This window comes from Cavia porcellus, unplaced genomic scaffold (assembly GCF_034190915.1).
Source record: "Cavia porcellus strain 051 isolate PalLab524CR breed Dunkin Hartley unplaced genomic scaffold, mCavPor4.1 scaffold_33, whole genome shotgun sequence".
Classification (NCBI taxonomy): domain Eukaryota; kingdom Metazoa; phylum Chordata; class Mammalia; order Rodentia; family Caviidae; genus Cavia; species Cavia porcellus.
Window position 1 is genome coordinate 24,345,207 of NW_026947516.1, and position 22,125 is coordinate 24,367,331.

At 33.8% G+C, this 22,125-nt stretch overlaps 1 non-coding gene across 1 annotated transcript; it reads left to right on the plus strand.

The window, feature by feature from the left end:
• The first annotated feature begins 3,609 nt into the window (after positions 1–3,609).
• LOC111755810 (U6 spliceosomal RNA) lies at positions 3,610–3,717 on the plus strand. The gene has a single exon (XR_002790365.1). It is a non-coding gene; the product is annotated as a U6 spliceosomal RNA (small nuclear RNA).
• The last annotated feature ends 18,408 nt before the right edge of the window (positions 3,718–22,125 follow it).

The window sequence follows — 22,125 nt, forward strand, 5'->3', positions numbered from 1 at the left end:
GAACATGAACAATGTCTACTCTATTATCTCATTTTCCATAAAAAATTTGTTTATACTCTTACACATATTAAAATCCAATAAGACACAACATGATAGAACCAATGAAACAGAAGAAAAAAAAAGCATGGTAGGACTTTAAAGCAAGATGATATTAAATCATCAATGGCTACCATAATGTCTTTTTTCTTCAACATAGCTGTTCATACCATCACACAAAATAAAATCAAACAACAAAGAATAAAACCATTCCAACTAATGAATGAAAACATAAGGCTTCAAAGCAATATAATGGAGGATCGTGATTACCATAAAATCTTATGTACTCTTAGCATGTCTTACACTAGGAAGACTATATGGTATTTATACATGTGAGTTTGATTTATTTCTCTTAGGAGTATGGTCTCAAGTTGAATCCATTTATTTATAAATATCTCAATGTGATCATTCTTTATAGCTGAGTAGTACTCCATTGTATAAAAATACCACAACTTTTTTATCCACTCCTCAGTTGATGGACACTTAGGTTGTTTCCAAGATCTGGCTATTACAAATTGTGCTGCTATAAACATGGGTATACATATATCACTGTGGAATCATGTTCTCAATTTTTCTGGGATGCCTAGAAGTGGAACAGTTGGGTCAAATGGGACTTCCCAGGTTTTTGAGGAATCTCCAGACTGACCTCCACAATATTTGCACCAGTCTACACTCCCACCAACAGTGCAGGACAGCCTCTCCAGCATTTATTGTTGATAGTTTTCTTGATACTGGCCATTCTCTCTGGAGATGGAATCTCAGTGTTGTTTTAATTTGCATTTCTCTAAAGATGATGAACCTTTTTTTAAATTTGTTTATTTGACATTTGTATTTCTTCATCTGAGAACTGTATATTCATCTTGGATGCCCATTTTTGGATTGGGTCTTTGAATTTTGGGGGTCTGATTTTGTTCAATTTCTTATATGTTTTAGACAGAAGTCCTTCGTCTGAGGGACAGTTCACTAAGATATTTTTCTCAGTTTGTGGGTTTTCTTTTCACTATGCTAGATATTTCTTTCAACATGCAGAAACTCTTTAATAACACATGATCCCAGTTATTGATTCTGGGAAGTATTTCCCATGCAGTTTGATTCCTATTCATGAATTCTCTACCTACCCCTATGTCTTCAACATTTTTAACCTCATTTGTGTTCCAACAGATTTAGTGTTTCTGTTTTAATATTTAGATCTTTGATCCATGGTGATCAAAGTACATGGTGATAGGCATGGGTCTAGTTTCAGTTTTCAACATACGGAGAGCCAGGTTTTCCAGCACCATTTATTAAAGAGACTGTCTTTTTCCAGTGAATATGTTTGGCCCCTTTATCAAAGATAAGGTGGTTGAGTGTGTTTATACTTGTGGTTGTATATTCTAATCTTTTCCATTGATCTTCAAATCTGTTTTTATTCCAGTATCATGTTGATTTTATTACAGTAGCTTTGTAGTATAACTTCAAGTCAGGGATTGTGATGCTTTCTTCCCTGCTTTTGCTGCTTAGAATTGCCTTTGCTATTCTAGATCTCTTCTGGTTCCAGAAGAATTTTAGGAGTGATTTCTCTAGATCTATGAGGTATGCTAGTGTTATTTTCATTGGGATTGCATTTAATCTGTATAACAGTTTTGGGAGAGTGGCCACTTTCACAATATTTATTCTTCCTATCCATGAACAAAGGATGTCTTTCCATTTCCTGAGATCCTCTTCAATTTCTTTTTTCAGGATATTATAATTTCCCCTGTATAGAACTTTTACTTCTTGGGTGAGATTAATTCCTAAGTATTTCTTTTTTCTTTTTTTTTTTTGGATGCTAATGTGAATGGTGTGGCTTCTCTTATTTCTTTCTCAGTGATTTTTTTCTTAGTGTGTAAGAATGCTATGAATATTGACTTTGTATCCAGCCACAGTGCTGAATTTACTTATTATATCTAGGAGTCTTTCAGTGGAGTTTTGGGGTCTTCTATGTAAAGTTTCATGTCATCTGCAAATAATGATAGTTTAACTTCTTTTCCTATCTTTACTCCATTTGTTTCTCTCTCTTGTTTAATTGCTCTGGATAGTGTTTCTAGTGCTATGTTGAATAGGAGCGGTGATAAAAGACATCCTTGTCTTGTGCCTGATTTTAAGGTATAAGCTTTGAGTTTTTGTTGACCATTTAATATGATGCTGGATGTTGGTCTATCATAAATGGCCTTTATCCTATTGAGGTAAAGACCATCTATTCCAATTTTCTGTAAGGTTCTTGTCATGAATGAGTGTTGGACCTTATGAAAAGCTTTTTAGTATCTATGTGCATGGCAGCATGTAAGGTAGAGCATAAATGGTGTTGAACAAAATAGCCAGAGTTTTTAAATTTATAAAATTTCTCTTTAGGGATCATATTTATTGAAATCATTAAATATGGAGTGTTAACAATATAATGGAAAGAGTTTTGAAATTTTATGCCACAGTCACTTAATTTCACCTGTAGATGAAAAGAAACTTTGAGAAAAAGTGGCATTAAACTTGGACCTAAAAGATGAAGAAGAGTGACTTAAGAAAACACCACAGACTTCTGGGAAGATGGCAGAATGGTAAGCCACAATAAATCAGCCTTCCAAAATTTGGAATCCACACTGGAAAATAACAACTTGGTGACGAACAAGAGAAATGTGAATCCCTTGGACCCAGAAGCATCTAAAAAGAAAATTGGAGCATACTGAGAAAATAAAGAGCAGAACACAATACAGAAAATGGAAAGAACAATCTGTCATTTATAAATCTATTCCTGGATCATTGCAAGAGAAAGGAGGATAAAATTTAGAGACATGGTAAAGTTAGGCAACTCCAGAAGTCTTCTGAGAGAAGCATGCTACTTGGGCAGAGCAGTGAATGCTGGGTACTACAATAATTGGTGAGTGACTCCAGTCCACTCATTGGCTATACTTCCTGGAGAAGGTACCTGGCTGGACACCATTTTAGGGAAGGGACAACTGAGTCTGGAACTCAAGAAGCCACAGGGTTGGCTTCATCTCATGGTTTCCAGTGTTAGACTTTCATAGTGACTGGCTGACAGACATACTGGAGGGACACTCATGATCAGCGTGCTGTGATCAGGCTGTGGTCAAGGGTGTTTTAAACTAAACAGCTCAGACTATGCCCTCATGACCAGAGGCCAGCTTCAGGATGAATTACCTCTGGAGTTGAAATTCCCAAAATGACACACAGACTTTTTCCTACTCCCTGCTTCCGGGATTATCTAACACAGATCTGAGATCTGACTGCCTCTCTTGTTTACCAGAGAGAGCAGAGTTGGGCTTGAATTGAACAGTGCCAAAGAAATGTATACCAAAGGTAATAACCACAAGATTGAAATCACAGACAATTTTTTTTCTTTTTTCTCATTGGTATTTTATAAAATGTTTTGTTTATTAGCTACATTTTTATTCCTATTTTTGTTTTTTTTTTAAGTGTGACTATTGTTTTTAGTTTTAATTTTTTCTGTTTTGTCCTGCTTTTGTGTTCTCTTTCTTCCATTCTCTTCCATCTTGTCTACTTTCCTGAGGTTTGGATAATCCTCCATTGCCCCTCAGTCTTGTGCTTGCTTCAGTAGCACATACACTGCTATTGGAATGATACAGAGAAAATTATCATGGACCTTGCAGAAAGGTGACACATTGTCCTTCAACCTTGCTTCTAATGTCTTTTCTTCATTTCTCCATTTTTCTTCTTTTTAAATTTTCTCCCCTTGAGGTAAAATTGTCCCATTGAATGAATATTTATTATAAATAATTTCCTAATTGGTCTTACATTTGTATATAACCATTAATCTTGTAGCTAAGGTTAAAGGTGACAAATTATTCATCATCACTGTTTGTAATTTTCCATTCTATATTTGATGCTATTGCTTTTATTGATTGTACTACATTAGGCAAGCTGTCATAGTACTTATGATCAACTGATCTTCCTTATATAATATCTTGGTTACTTTTCTCTCATTGCTGGGACAAAATACTTGATGCCTAAAATGAAGAAAGGAAAGGTTTATTTAGGTTACAGTTTGTGGAGGTCTCAGTCCATACTGAGCTGTTTGCAAGGCAGGGTGGCATAGCTAAGGGGCAATTGCTCATGGTGGCCACAAGTGACAAGAGTGAAAGGAGGAAAGCACACCCCCTTCAGAGTCTCCAATATACTTTTCAGCACACAGGAGCTATCATTTTGGCCAGTCTCTCAACACCTTTCCAAATCAATTCCCATGCTTGCTCATTAGGTCTCTACTTATAAGAGTTAGAAAACTCAAGAAGTTCTTTGGGAGTATAGTGGGCCTCCTCATGGGTCACACAATCTATTTCAACACTAGGGGCCTTCTGTGATTCGAGCCTGGTTATGGGGCTGAAGGCAAAAATGGGTGGTAAGGATGGGTTCTGAGGAGTGTCAAGCATCATCCTTAGTTTAGTTAGCTTAGTTAACACAACATTATCTTCCCCAGGCATACTAGGTGGATCCAACACCACAGGGAGTAGAGTTGACAGTGTCTCTCCCACTGTAGGTGGAGTAATCTCATCCTTTGGCAAAATAATTTCATTAGAATCTAGAAACTCAGTATCCTTAACTTCCTCAGGATTCTTCCACAGATCTCTGTTCCAATTTATATGATCCCATTCTTTTCCAATCAGTGCCCTCACTTTTGCTCCAGGTACCCTTCAAAGCTGAGCATTAAATTTATGTTGTAGTTCAACCAATCAAATTATGAGGGAATGTGTTTGGGTTTCTGCAAGCTCATCCTTGCACCTAAAAGAAAGGATATTTTCATTCAGGATGCAGAAACTTTTAAATTTCTTATCTGTGTCTGGAGATGGAAATTTTGCTTTACTAGTTTGTCCAGAGACACTAAGACCAACAATCCAGCATCATTATATTTCCTACTCTGCCAAAGGTACTTAAAATTTTCATGTAAAGACTCACTAAATTAGTGACATCTCACAAGTGGTGAATTAGGATAATCAAATAGATGTATGCAGCATATTAGTTTAAATGATTCATGACAAGGATTACCAGTGTATCCCATAGAAGTATAAGGAGAGAACATCTCTAGGTCTCACCAAATTGTGGAGCCAACTCCAGGAACCACTGACACCATTAAAAAATGCCATTATTATAATTCTGTTTCTCTAGGGCCACTCATGGTTCCAAAATACATATTAGTCAGGGTTTTACTAGGGGAAACAGATGTAACACAAGATATACAAATGTTAAATGAAATTATAAGATTGGCTTATGATTGTCAGCCACAGACTGGGATGAGGAAGAATTCAGAAGGTGTCTGAACACCACAGGTTGAAGGATTCAACCCAAGTTCTGGAATCCACTGCAGTGTCCCATACAAGTCTGCACCAGCAGGTTGATGGTTATGCAATGGAAGGCTGAAGAGTCTATGCCCAAAGTCTGAAGGATTCAAGGCAGAAGCTGGAGAGTGTGCACTGGAATCCAGAAGACAACATCCAAGGTGAAGGCAAACACTGGAAATCCTCCAAATAATGAAATCTCACCCATCCGTCTTCCTTCCTTTTTATTATATCCAGGCAATGAGCCAACCTAGTGTTTCTTCTACACCTTAGGATGTAGAAATACTAAGCTGATTTAGTCAAGCTTCTAAATGCCTAAAATTGACACAATCAATGAACCATTACATATACAAATACCACCATTGTCTGGGGGGGGCATGAAAAATAGTACAAGTCAGTACCAAAAAACTTGGTGCCAGGGCCAAGAGACTAAAATCTTTCCTTGCTAATGAAAAGAGGAACAAGGACCCTGGGACAGACTAAAAGGAGAAACACCAGCTATGCCAAGAAGTATTTACTTACTTAAGACATCTCAAAAATTATAATAAAGCTAATTACCACTAACCTTAACCCTAACCCTCAACACAGAAAATACATAAACCAAAAAAAGTAAAAAATGAGAAAACATGAAAGCAAGAATCAACTCAACATTCCCAATTCACCCAAGACAAGGTGAGGTAGAAGAAATCAAAACCTTCCCAACAGAACAGATGTGAATAACAAAACAGGTGAAAATCTCTTTTGACCAAACTGAAGCAGAACTAATTATACAGATAATTAAAGACATGATGGCCATAATGAAATAAATTGTTTGTTAAACTATGGTGGATATAGATTTTTTAAAAAAATTTAGACGAAACTAGGAAAGAAAAGGAAACTGTGAATGACCAATATGGGAAAGAACTGGATGCCACAATACAGATACATATAGACACAGTATAATCAACCAATGTGAAGATAAAATATCAGATGTAGAAGACAGCATTGTGTTGGCAATCATCAAATGAAAGACTTCTTAAACATAAAAAGGGACCACCAAAAATCAATCCCATTGCTGCTAGAGGGTGCAAAGGAAAATAATACAAGATTAATTAGAATCAATAAAAAGTCAGAAGATAAATAAGTACACAAAATTTATTCATGGAAACAAATGTGAAACTTTCTAAGCACACAAACATAATTTGACATGTTGATAAGTAAGGCATGTAGTACCTCAAATAACCATGAGCAGAAAAAAATATGCCAAAACGTCTTATAATCAAGATTCCAGGAATTCAACATAAAAAAGACTATTAAAAGTTGTTAGAGAAAAGAAACAAGTTACCTGAAAAAGAAAACTCATTAGAATCACAATGGAATTCTCAACAAAAACTCTTTTGAGTCATGGAAAGGTCACAATGAAGTATTTCAAGCACTGAAAGAAAACAGCATGCAGCCCAGCTTGATGTACTCTGTAAATTAATTCTTCAAAATTGATGGAGTAATTATATACTTCCATGATAACACCAGAGCCTTCAAACCATCAAATCAAACATGCTAAAAGATATTCTAGAAAAAGACAACTCCAAGAATCCAAATAGAATGAATCCACCAAATAAAGAAAGCAATTAAAAAGAAGAGAAAGAAAGGTAGACAACAACAGAAAAATAACATGACAATGACAAGTAAATAACTTTCAGTTATAACCATTAATGCGAATGGCCTCAATTCACCAATCAAAAGAAACAAATTGGCAGAACTGATCAGGATGCAAGATTCAAAAATATACTGCTTACAAGAAACACATATAACTCAAAAAGAAATTCATAGTCTGAAATTCAAAGAATGGAAAACAAAATGCTATGCAACAGGAGCAAGAAAAAAACCCTAAGGGTTGCTATTCTGTTTGCACACAAAGTAGATTTCGAACCAAAGCTGATCCTAAGTGACAAAGAATTTCACTACATACTTGTTAAAGGAAACAATCCAAGAGGAAGACACCACAATCATAAATATCTATTCAGCAAATACTAGTCACTCAACTATATAGAAAGAAAATACCACGAGCATGAATAATCAGATAATCATTATTACAATTGTAAAGAGGACCTTAACATCCCATTGCCATAAGTAGATCGACTAGACAGAAGTCAATAAAGAAATATCAAAGTTGAACAAAACCTCTGAATGAATGCACTTACTGAATATATACAGTGTCCCATCAACAACACAATACATATTTCATCTCAGCAGCACACAAGACTTTCTGAAAAATATACCACATACTAACCCATAAAATATGCTAGGTAAATGCAAGGGTATTGCAACAATACCATGTGTATTATGAAATCATAGTGCAATTATATTGGAAATAAATGGCAAAAGAGACCATAAAAACTAAATAAGAACGCATAAATTAAATAATACCTTCTTGAACCACCAATGGGTCACAGTAAAAATTAGACAATATCTACATTTAAAAGATACTGCCAATGCAATATATTGGAGCTTATGGGCACAATCAAAGTAGCCCTATGAGAGAAATTTATAGTGGTGAATTTCTACATCAGAAAACTAGAGCAAGCTCAAATAACAAAACTAATTTTGAAGCTCAAACTTCTGGAAAAAGAAATGAAGTTAAACCTATAGCTCAAACAAGGAAGGAAATTACAAAGATCAGGACAAAAATTAATACAATTGAGGCAAAGAAAACAAAACAAGCTATCTATGAATTAAACAGATAGATTTTTGAAAGATTAAATAAAATTGACAAATCCTTAGTCAAAATGATCAAAAGGAAAGAAGACATGTAAATCAACACAATTAAAAATGAAATGGATGAAATCACAATGCATCCTTCAGTAATCAAAGAGATCATCAGTACCTACTTTAACAATCTGTATTTGAATAAGATAAAGACTCAGAAGAAATGTACAGGTTCCTAAATACACACAAAGTCCCAAAAGTGAATCCAGAAGATATAAAAATTCTAAATAACTCAATATTAATCAATGAAATTGAAGGTGTAATTTAAAAACTATCAACAAAGAAAAGCCTAAATTGACAGATTTACTGACAAATTCTACAAGAAATCAACATCTTGAAATGCCACTGTTCTCAATGCCTTAAACAAAACTGAAAGGAAAGCAATACTCACAAACTCATTCTTCAAAGTACACGTTATCCTGATGCCAAAATCAGAGAAGGATCCAACCAAAAAAGAGAACTAAAAGTCAATTTTTTAATGAGCATAAATAATAAAATTCTCGATAAAATACTAGAAAACAGAATGCAGCAAATTATCAATAAGGCAACACATCATAACTAAGTAGGATTTATATGACAGATGCAGGTATGATTCAACATATGCAAATCAATACATATAATACACCCCATTAATGGAACTAAATAAAAAAAACCATAGGATCATATCAATAGATGCAAAAAATGTATTTGATAAAGTCTAACAAAAATTCATGAAAAAATTCTGAAAACTATGGATTCAAAGTTCTTTATCTCAATCTGATAAAAGTCATCTGTGACAAATCAACAGCCAACATCATACCACATGGTTAAAAACTGAAAACTTTTATTACAAAATCAGGAACAAGACAAGGATGCCCACTGTCACTAATCTTGTTCAGTATAACTCTGGAAAAAGTAGGCAGAATAAATACAGAAGAGGAAGAAATAAAAGGAATATGGTCAGGAAACAGAGAAATTAAAATATCAGTATTTACTTATGACATGATACTCTACATAGAAGATTTCAAAAATTCCACCAAAAATTCCTTGCATTAATAACCAAATTTTGTATCATACAAGGACAGAAAATACAATAGCACTGATATACAAAAAAAAAAAAAAAAAACTTCAGTTAAAGAGAAATCAGGGAAATAAAACCTTTTGTGATAGCATTAAGAAAAATGAAATACTCAGGAACCAATTTAATGAAAGACATTGAAAAATACAGTAGTCTGAAAAAGATTGAAGGGAATACCAGCAAACAGAAAGGTATCTGTTGTTCTTGGATAAGCACTACCAATACTGTGAAAATAGCCAAACTTCTAAAACTTTTATACATATACAATGGAATCCCAATCAAGATACCAGTAGCATACTTCATAGAACTAGAAACAAGTGTCTTAAAATTCATATAGAAATCAAAGAGACCTAGGATAGAAAAAGCAATCGGGCAGCAAGTGCAAGGCAGAGGGCATTGTAATCCCAAATTTAAAGTTATATTACAAAGTTAAAAGAGTAAAAAGAGCATTGTACTGACAAAGAAAAATAGACTTGATGATCAATATAACAGAACAGAAGATGATGAAACTACTCAGCACACTCATCTACCTTAACTTTAATAAAGGTGCCAAACATCTTCATGAGAAGAAATAAAACCTCCTTAATTAATGGTAATGGGAAAACTGAATTCCACATGCTGAAAACTAAACCTAGAGCCGAATCTCTCCCAATGTACTAAATAAATATAAGTGTATCAGAGATCTAAATATTAAAACAGAAACGGTTGATATCTTGGAATACAAAATAGGTAAAATTCTCAAAGACACAGGTATAGACAAAGACTTTATAAACAAAACCTTTATCTGCACAGGTAATACTACAATGAATCAATAACTTGGATCATGTCAAATTACAAATCTTTTCCACAGCAAAAGAAACCACCAACACAATGATGAGAAAACCCACAGAATTGAAAAAAAAATGCCAATTACTCTTTTAACAAACAACTAACATCTAGCATATATAAGGAATTTAGACAAATCAGACCCCCAAAATTTACAGCCTCATTCCAAACCTGGGCATCTGAAATGAATAGTCACTTTTCCTATAAACAAGTAGAAATGGCAAATAAATATATGGAAACATTTTCTTTATCAATAGTAATTTGTGAAATGGAAATTAAAACAAGACCAAGATTCCATGTAACTCCATAAAGAGTAGCTATCAACAAGAAATCAATTAAAAGAAATCTAGCAAGGCTTTGGGGGAAAGGAACTGTCTTAAGTTACTTTTCTCTCATTTCTGAGACAAAATATATGACATCCAAATTTTGAGAAGAAAAGGTTTATTTAGCTCACAGTTTGTAAGAGTTTCAGTCCATAACCTGCTGGCTGCAAGGCAAGGTGGAATAGAAAAATGGGAGAGACAAGTCCTTCCCTTTCTTATACCACAAGCAGGCTAACTCATCTTAAGGCAGGTGTAGTACTCACAACTCCAGTTCCAGCACTAAACAATGATCCCATCACAAATTCTAGATTCAACCATCTCCAAAAAGCCTACTGACACTCATGGCCACATAAAGCTTTGGGGGATTATGTGAATACAAACCATAACATTTTGCCCCTGGACCCTCAAAGACTCATGCACATCCCTTTATGCACAATGCATTTAGTCCATCTCTAAGAACTGCCAGAGTCCTAACAGTTTAAGCATTGTTGAAAATTTCAAGTCTCAAGTCTCCTCCAAAATGTAAGGCAAACTCTTAGCTATGAGTCACTGTACAAATGAAAAGAAACTTAAACACACCCAACATTCAGTGGCACAAAATGGACATTTTCATTCCAAAAGTTACAAACAGGGGACACACAGAATGGTGACCAAAGCAAGTCCAACATCCATCAGAGCAACCAAAACTGTATGTAGTTCCACATGCAATATCAGAAGAAATCTGTGACATGATTTGAACTCCAAAGGGCTTGGATGGCTTTGCCAGTATGATACTTCTAGTGGTTGCAGCTCCCACAGTTTCTCTCTTTGGTTGGTTTTGTTCCCTTCTAGCATGTTTCCTTTTAAGGATGCACATTCCTGGATTCTCCAGACTTCTAGGATCTCCATTGCACCTTTATCTTTCCACCCACAGCTTCACACTTGGTGCTCTCAGGGACATACTCCCTGTTCTCCCAAACCTTCTGATGTCAGGGTAAAAGTCTTTTAAATTCCACAGCTCTTTCATTCTTAAGGCACTTAAAACCAGCACCATATGGCTGACACCACAATCTGCTGCTACTTGGAGTAATCAGGCTTCCCTTTCTTTTGGTTGTAGGAGTTGACTGCCTGGATTGCTGAGTACTATTAATCAAATTCCAAAGAATAAATTCTCTAGGCTGGCACCATTCTCAAACATGGTATGGTCAATGCCATTCTGGAACATGGTGAGGTTGCTGTCATTCTGGAATAAGGTGCCCTAAGGTTTTCTCCTCAAAGCAAATTCTTTCACTTTTGTAGTTGTGAGACTACAAAGCATGGAATCCTGTTGCTTCTTGTGATGCCCTCAGGCCATCATTTTTATTCTCTTGTTCCTTCTTAGCAAGCAAGATCTCCTCAACTTTATCTTTGTAGTCCACAGCTTTACTGGAGCTTCCTTTCTGGTCAAACTCAAAACATTTAAAATAATTCTGTTGGACTTTTTGATCTTGATTGTCAATATAAATCTGGCAGAAAATCCCCAACAATAACCATGCCACCACCTCAACATGTGACTTCCTTAAAATTTCTTCTACAGGATTAGTCTGCCACCTTTAATCTGAGTCTCAGGCAAAGTCTCTGGAAATGATCAAAATGCAGACAAATTTTTTTGCCAAGCCATAACATACATCAACTGGTGTCCAATAACCAATGTAGTCCTTCTTCCCAGAAAAAATCTCTGAAGCCTGCTCTTTACCAGCAGGATTTCTATCAGCCTTCTAGTCTTCTGAGCTCTGACCAGAATTACCTATATAGAACATCCTAAGGTATTACAGCTATAATATTTCAAGCAACATCTTGAAACCTTTCCAAATTCTTCCCATAAGCCATTCCCAAAGGCTCTTGAACCATATGGTCAGGTATAGTCACAGTAATGATCCAATTTCTTTTGCACAAAATTCTGATTTAGTTATTTTACTTACTGCTGAGACAAAATACCCAATGCCCAAAATTTATGGTGGGCTGGTTTATTTAGCTTACAGTTTGTCCAGGTTTCTGTCCATAATCAGCTGGCTCCAAGGCAAGATGGTGTGGCAGAGGGGCAACAGTTCATGGCGGTGGAAGACAGTAAAAGTAACAGGAGCAAAATGAGGATAAAAAACTTTCCTCTCTCATATCATATGCAGGTTACCCATCCTTGAGCAGGTGCAGCATTCACTCCAATCCCAGTACTAGACAATGAACCAATCAAAAACTCTGGATCCAGCTACCTCCATGACCACATGAGGCTTTGAGGGAACATACAGATTAAACCGTAACAGGAATATATCTCCATTATTGGTGAGCATCTGAATTGGTACAACCACTATGGAAGGCAGCGTGGAGATTTGTAAGGAACTAAAACTAAGTATTCCATTTGACACAGCTGTACTCCTTTTATGTATCTTCCTGAAAGAATCACAAGCATCATACCACAGTGATATGTGAATACCCATGTTTATAAAAATTTTTAATAGCTAAATACTGGAAACTTCCCATCTGCCTATTAACAGATGAGTGTATAGAGAACTTGGTATTTATAGACAATGGAGTACTATTCTGTCATAACAGAGGATCAATTCAAGTCATTTTAAGTAAATGGATGCACTTTGAGACCATAATGTTAAGAAAATAAATCAGATATACAAGTTTAAACACTGCATTGTTTCTCTTTTGTGAGAAACCCAATGGGTAAATCAGGAGCAAGATATAGCATAGGTTCTGGGAAGTAGAAGAACATATTTAAATTGGAATGATAAGAAGGAAGGAAGAGGAGAAAAGAAGGATGACAAAAGGAATTTTAAAAGAGATAGAATGGAAGGGAAAAATAGAAACAAATAGTTTGTAAATGAGAAACACAAGTACATTTGAAGGGAGGGGAGAAGAATGGGAAAAAAGAACAACTGAGACATGTTATCTATGCACAGGTACAAAGTCCCTGTGATCATATGATCATTGCATATGTCAAGTATGTACTAATGCAAATTATGGAACAAACAAGGACAACATCAACCACAACAAAAGAAAACAATCATACGCAGGTCATACCAAAGATCAAGAAAAGAATGTACAAAGGCCCTGAAACCTTTAAAGTTAAAAAAATCAGTGTGCCTACAGTGTAATAAGAAAAGAAATCAAGAAGTAGGAAAGAGACAGATCATATATTGAAAACCATTAGGAGGATTACTGTTTTTGTCCTAAGACAAATGTGAAGCCATTGAAGAAGTTAAACAGAAGAAAATAATCAATTTCAACCATTCTTTTAAATTTATTCCATAAGAATAAATTTGAATAAGTTTGGAATGAACAAGTCTAGCTTTGGGAATAAAACTGAATTAGAGAAGAGAAAAAAGGACACTATTGCAGTGGTTCAAGAAAACAACTCAATACACCATTCTGAGTTTGACATCTTTTGGAAATAGTATCAACAAGCTTTGACTATAAATTGCATAGGGAGCAGAGAAAAGTAGCTTGCTTCAAGAATGACTCCTGGATTCCTGCCTTAAGAAAATCAGTAACTGGTGGTATAATTTACAGATATATAGATATATAAGAGAATAGAGAAGCATATTGATTGGGTACAAGTGGAAATAGACATTCAGTTTTGTTTGTATATAGAAAACTCTGAGATATCTAATAAACATGTCAAGTATCTGGTTAAATGTAGCGGTTTAGAAATGAATTTGTTCAGCTGTAATCAGAATACAGAAAATATTTAAAATGATGTGACCTGATTCTTAGAGAATGGCTCAAGAGTGAGATTTGAGAACCGCCAGTAACTAAAATTTTCTTGGATGACAATGCACAGATAAGGAAGTACACAGAGAGGTATAGAAAATTAAAAAAAGTGTTTTGTCACAGAAGTTAAAAGAAGTAATATTTTACAAAAGGAAAAGAATATAATTGATCTATGTTCAGAAGTCACACGAGAGGTAAATTAAATGGTGCTTACTGGATTTAATTATGTGAGGAATATTGGGACCAATAAGAAGTACTGTAATTAAATGGTGTGAGCAGAAACTTTATTCGAGTAGAAAAATGAATCAATACTCAAGAAGAATACATTTAAATTCACTAAATTGTTCATATTATTTAAACTGATTCACTTTATGACAGAATATTTTCAAAATGTTACATATTTATTACAAATAGAGTATGTACATTCTACAATTGCTGGAAGGAGAGTTTTAATGATGTAAACTAGTTGGTTTGTAAATTTGATGCTTCAAAACCTTTGTATTTTCACTTTTTGTGTGCTTCTTTATCAGTAAGGAGGATATATCAAAATGTCTGAATAAATTATAAATTTATCTAAATTTCAATTCTGGTCAGTTAATTTCAGTGTGAATCCATCTAATGTTAAAATCATATATATATATATATGCTTATTTTTTTCTGAGTGAATATACACTTATTACGAATTTCCTTCTCTTAGTGGCCACATCTAAATTAAATCTTGGGGAGTACTTGGAAATCAAACTCCGGACCTTATGTTTGCCATGCATATGCTTTGCCAGTGAGTTACATCTCTGGCTAAATTAAAAGAGAGGCTCAGCCATCCAATTTAGCTGTGTATACAGAAGGAAAGAGATGAAATAGTTTGATGAATAAATAAATCTCTGCCACATATAACAATGTGAAACAGTGTTGGGGATATGGAAAAAGTATTATCCTTACTCTATAATGGGAAGAATGCAACCTATGATTAAGTACATAGGAAAATAGCTTCACAGTGTATGCACCAGCAGACAAATTAAAGAACAATTGTAGCACTATTTATAAACACCATAAAACTGTAAGTAGCCAAGACTAAAGACAAATATATTTGTACTATATACATGATGGGATGTTATGTAAAATTAAATAATGTATATCTATATCTAAAAGGAGATGAACCATCAAAATAAAATTTTGAGTCAAGGAGCAAGTCAAAATCACAATGTCATTTATGCTATTTTCACAAAAACTCAAAATTGAAAAGAGTTTAACAGTGATACAAAGAAACGGATAATTACAAAATTAAAGATAATGGTTGTTCTTTGGGAAAACATAGATGAGATGATAAAGGATTCACCCAGGTCTTGGTTAATAATGTTCTAGTTTGTAGATTGTGTTTCTTGGGCATTCATTTTAGGATTATGCTTCCTATCATAAAGATATTTAAGATATTTTGTATCATGCAAATAATTAACATATTTGTAATTGTAAATTATGAGTTGAAAGTTAAAAAGTAAACCTTTATATAAAAACATAATCTTGAGGAACCTTGACTGTGATAAAGAGAGGTTTGTACTTGGAAATGGATGAAGGCCACAAGCGATTTTGCATTTTTTTAAATAATGACACAATTTAAAGCATATTTGAATTGTGATGAATGATCCACTAGAAAAGATGAATTTGAAGCTTTAGGTAAGAAAAAGAACTGTCCTTGAGAAGGGCAAGAAGAATAGTGTAAAGTTTACACTTGCAAGGACTGCTATTAGCATCAATAATCATTTAGTAACACTCAATTATAGCAGGGTAGGAGCCGATGGGCCACAAAAGCTTGCTTCTATTAAAAACTACTTGACTTCCTAAACTAATATATTGATCTTTCTAAAAACATGAGGAAGAAAAGAAAAATGATTGTCACCACTCATAACTACTTTATTTCATAAAATGGAGCTTTATAATCAGGTAAGAAAGGAGACCTTGTTCTCTGGCTTTATACGTAGAACAATTCAGTTACATACTGATGGTTCCAAATCAGCCACTAACTTTGTCTTGTCAATTCTTTCAAGGGTCCATGCCTCACTGCTTGTCTCAGCCACCTCAATTGTAGGGAAGGATTTTAAACAGATCACAACTAGTACTATCTCTGAGAATAACTGGAAATCTTCCCATTTTTCCCTTTCATCAAGGGCTTGGAAAATAGTACTTCCAGATTCATTTCTTCTTCTCTGTTCCAGTACTATGAAAAGCCTACAACATTAACATTTCCACACACATATTTTTATTATTTCATAAGCAGGAGAAAACTATAATAGAAACATTTTTGGGATTTTTCCCAAGTTTCTTTTAGAGTCTCAGAGTATATAGGGCAATGAATATTTTCACAGTGAGTTTGTATTTCTATGGAGAAAAAAGTCACATGCAGTTGAACATCTGGGCACTTCTAGAAAGAAAAGTTTTAGGAGAGAATGTATAGCAAAATGAGAACTGATTTTCAAGAAAATGCTTCATCTCATGTATATGTATGTAAAACTTAATAACAATTTTTATGTTTATAAAAGCATAATAAATAATAAATCCTACATAGGTATTAAGCAGGGGCAGGTACAGGGCCTTGAAGAAATCACAAGAATTTAGAAGTTTGTTTTTAGATTTCTTAAATCTATACTCTTGACTAATATATTGACCAACTAAAATTATAGAAAAGTTATGAGCCATATGCTCCATGTCTCAAATACATATATTTGACAGTATTCCTGAAATTATGTGTTTGCTTAATGTTTTGTCTGCATATCATTCAAAACAATAATCTTCCAGTTGCTTAGTCTTAATAAACTTGGGACAGAGGCAAAGCTGTATGATTTAGGTTGAATACAAAATAGCCTTTCTCCACACTAGGAATCTATCTCTATAAAACTGATACAATTCTGTGACCAATTCTCCCTCAAAATTCTATACAGGGTAAGTTTTTTAACCATTTCCTTCTCTTGACAAACACCAGACTATACTGACCAGCTAAGAATAATCATGAGACACCTCATAGTATTTTTTTCTACTTGGCCAAACCAAGAGGATAGCAACGTATAATTAAAAGCAAACAGCAGCTTACAACTACAGCAGTGCTAAAGATGTTCACCACCATTGTCATCTAAATGGTTCTCCTCTTTCTAGAGGTTGTATTCTTTTAATGTTTTAATTCTTGTGCTGCCTTTTGAGCTAATTTTTGCATGCACTATAAGACTTAGTTTTATGTTCTTTATTGGTTGAAGATGTTTATTTGTTCCAAGTCCATTTGTTGAACAGGCCATTTTTCTCCATGGAATATACAATTATTATTTTTCAAATTATAACCATTTTAAAAAATCAGTTGTGCATATTTGTGTTGATCTATTTCTGGATTCTCCAATATGTCCCATTCTTATGGATTAAGAACTGATGGTCAACTTAACGCCAGCTGGATTACATCAGCATGGTACTGAGCGCAGATGCTCCACCTGAGGAAAGTTGCCAGCATAAATATAGAGGTGGAGAAGGAGAAGGAGAAGGAAGGCATTAATGTGCTGTTTTGTTGAGGCGTTGAGGCATTGGTGGTTCTCCTATGAGTTGCTGTTTGAGCCATTACGTTCTCCTGGAGAAGCTCTGGTCCATCAAGCATTGCTTCTTGGCTCTGGAGGGGAAGACGTCTGCCACTTGGTCTCCAGGATGAACTCGTCACGCTGGCTTCCTGGCAGGTATTTGGCTGTGCCTATCATCACAGGAGCTCAGGACCTCCGTGTCGCTGAGGATGGTTGTGGTGCTTTTCAAGATAGCCCTGGTCTTTGTTTTGAGTGTGACTTCTCAGCTCCAGCATAGAACCCTCAACCTACCAGCACAGCTCCTTCATCCTGCTGGCATAGACTTTCTGGCTTCCACTGCTGACCTTTGGGTCTTCCCTGCACGGATCCATAAAAGAGACTGGCATGAGTCCTTCTTGTGGGTTCTGGAATTCCAGTTGGACTTGTGGGAGGCATTGTTATAAGTTCTGGGTTTTCATCTGGTCTCATGTAGGGCATTGCTGTGGAATTTAGGCCTTTGATTAAATATTCTATGTCTTTGGTGTTGAATAAATATTCTATGTCTTTGGTATTGTGGATAGATTTCCTGAAGTTTCTTGTGTTAACTCTGGGTGACCATCATAAAACAATATTATAAACTCCATGTCCTGATTCTTATTGTTCTCTGCGCAACCCCTAACTACAACACTCATTGATCTATATGATCTTTGTGATGTATATGATACATATACTGTCACATATATATTGTGTATCATATATATGTTATATAATGTCACAATTATATCCCATGTCATATATATATATATATAGTGATAATATATGTGTAATTTTTGAAATATACTGATGATGTATATTCATTCATCACGTTATTCTTCTTTTGCAAAATAGTTTTTATCTATTCTAATATATTTACTTTCCCATACGCATCTTAAAATAACTTTGACTCTACCTATGTTTTTGAGTATGACGTGCCTCTCCATTTTTTTAGATATTTGATTTACTTCACCAGCATTATATAGTTGCAAACATAAAAGTCCTATTTTGTTAAATTTTCATTTCAGCAATTCTTTTTTTTTTTTTTTCTTTTTGTCTTTTTCCTCTTTATCAGTACCAGGGATCGAACTCACGACTGCCTGCTTGCAAGGCAGGCACTTACGCCGCTGAGCTAAATCCCCAGCCCCTCAGCAATTCTTTTTGGAGTAAACTGTATTTTTAATTGCAGTATTTCAGTGTTCACCGTTAGCATATAGAAATAAAATTGATTTTTGTATGTTTGCCTTTTGATGCTATATTACAGAAAATTATTTCACTTGACACATATTTTTTATGTTCTGTTTCTCCAGAATTTTTGGTCATGTTGCACTAGATCAACTTAGTGACAGCAGACAAACTTAACCTACCTTTTCCTCAAACTTAAGTACAAAGCATTTAGTAATTCTCTATGAAAAAGTAATGTTAGCTATAGGGTTTTGGTAGATGAACTTTATCAAATTGAACAAGTCTGTGGAAATTTCTTATAAATAGGTATAACTTTTGTCAAATTGTTTTTTGACACGAATTAATAAAAATCATTAATTTTTTCTTCTTTAGCCTGAGTTACATTAACTGACTAAATTTTGAATATTCAGTTTGCAAATCTAAAATAAAATTCATTTGGTTATGGGGTATGACTCTTAATAAATATACCTAGAATTTTATTTTCTGATATTTTTTGAGAACATTTGTTTCTATATTAATGAAGGAAATTGGTTCAACATTTTTCGATTTTTCTTTCAGGAAGGCAGAAACTCTTTGTCCTGTTTTGTTGTCAGGAAAATACTAGTTTCATAAAGTATGTTTTTTTCTTTCCTGAAAAACATTGCATAAATTGCTTTTAATTTTTCTATAATGCTGAACAAAATTCTCCACAGAAGTCATCTGGCCTTGGGACTTTCTTTGCAATAAGTTCTTTAACTAATAATTCAGTTTCCTTATTAGTTATATTGATATTCAACTTATCTGTTTCAAATTAACATTCAAATTATCTAGTTATATTAATATTAAATTATCTATGAGTTGTGGTAATTCATTTTTGAAGAAGAGATCTGTTTGTATTAAATTAGTTAAATATATGTATGTATAATTATTTATAGCATTTCTTTGTTATCCTTTTAATATCTGTATAGTCATCCTCTGTCCTTCATGGTATAACTAATTTACATTTTCTTTGTTTTTCTCTTTCTTTTTGTTGCTAGAGTTTGTCAATTTTATTCATCATTATAGAAAATAGCTTTTGGTATATTTATTTCCTTTATTTTTCTTTTTGTTATCAGTTTTAGTTTTTCTTGGTTGTAGCTTCTTCATTTCCAAATCTGGTACATATGAATCAAGAAGAAAAGCAGTCAAAACTCTACTATGTCATTCTCGAGGTTCTGAGATCATGACAAATTATCCATATTTATTAGTTTAGAGTCTTAATATTTGTATATGTAATGTCTGTAGGATTTAGCTGAATTTTGTGGGAAGAAAAGAGAAAATAGATTTACTTCACATTCTTAGAAATGTAGATACAAGAAAGAAGTTTTGTAGAAGTTATTCATGATACACTATATACGAGTGTCTATCCATAAAATTTTATTGTCAACCTATGCAGCAATATTTTGCCCTAAACAGTGTTCCAGTTTGTTCTATTAGTTACCAGCATGTATGCATTTCTTAAAAATTTGATTTGTACAATAAAAAGATACTTTATCTTGCTACAAATATGCTTCAGAATATTTTGAAAAGGCTTCGGTAGATGGTGAGAAAATCACATTTAATTCATCTAGGTCTTTAATTTCAAGAAACTTGCTTAATGGCTATTGAATTAATTCTTTAGAAATTCATGTCATCTTTCTTTTTTTTATTTAAAGAGAAAAAAAGAAAGGACATAAAAAACAAAGCAGTAAAAGGGTACAAGTAATACAGAATTTCAAGAAAAAAAGTACAGTAAGAAATCACCAGTTAATAGGTTACATATTATCTTCCCAGAAACAGTTGTCCAAATTACAAAATTAAAGCATATAAAGTGGACATTCATACAGTGATATTGGAGACAGTTCCATTCAATGATCCAACAAAAGCTCAGTAATATGGTTTTCCATCCTACACACTCGAACATACCTGCGGTTATATACCTTAGTCCAACTTCCTTTCCTCTCTTTTTTACAATAACAATTAGACTTTTTGGGTTTTATTATTCCCGCAGTTCTTATTACTTCTTTTTTGAAGAGAATAAAACCAAACATGACTAAGCAAAACAGAGTCAGTTTGAATAGAAGGATGGGCATAGTACATGATGTAAAAATAGAATACCAGGTGATCAAAAGTGGTTACCATTGTGCCTCTTGCTATTTTTAAATTGAGTTGCCTATATCATCAGGTATAATAGAATTGATCAAAACAGTACAGAACAAGACCAATAAAACCTACACTGGAGACGTTACAGGACTTCAAAAAAAGATAATAGTCAAACCATAATGGGCATCATAGTATATCTTATTACCTTCAAAGTGGTTACCTGTACCCTCAAACTTGCTACTATCAAACAAAATAGAATATGGAATAATCAGATAGAACAAGATGGGGAGAGCAGGTTATCTTTCAAATTTATCCAGAATTTGTTCTGAAAATAACTACCGCCAATCCCAACTAACAGCTCCATTAATCATGCATCATGAGTTGAAGAAAGTGTAATAAAAGTAAAAGTACTGATCAAAGTAAGTTTCCCAATTACAAAGAAAAATATTTTTTTTAAGTTTAGCACAAGTAATGCACATAGGCTAGAGTAGTAACCCTTAGTTGTGCTCACATTACAAGAATGCATTTATGAGTCACAGAATTTAGCCAATTAGAGAATATTGGGCTCAAATTGGTTTTTTTTTTTTTGGGGGGGGTGGAGTTCTTTAGAAATTTCATGTGAGCCAATTATAATAGAATATATTAAGTTCCAGATAGTAGATTCTATTGTTCTTCAAATAGCACTGGAAATTTTTCTAAAACTTATTTCAAAATATAAAATTACATGCAAATATGCATTAGGAAAACATTGTCTTTTAATTTTTATTTTAAAAGTAGCTTTAACTTATCTGAACATTGCAAGAGTTAATCATTTCCCCAAAACATTGCGCCTGAATTTATTAACATTGGCCACATTTTCCTACCTTTACTCTATATGTAATATATTAATATGATAAACACTATTTTATAATACAACATACTTAAATTTTATATTTATAATTCAACATTCTTTTTATATACTATGCTAGTATAATATGTATTATTAATTTTGCTGAGTTACTGAGCTTTATACTTTGCCAGCAAGATGATTTTGTCATTCCTAAATCCTTTAGCAAATCTACCCTAAAGAAAAGACTTTCTTCTAACAGTACTATCATCAAATTTTAAGACTTAAACACTAATGAAATACTGTTAATCATATATAACGTGTATTCAAAATGTTCAAAATTCACTACTGGCATTCTTTTTAATGTTTTCTCCAAGATAGTCCAGGACACTGTTCAGTACCATCACTGAAT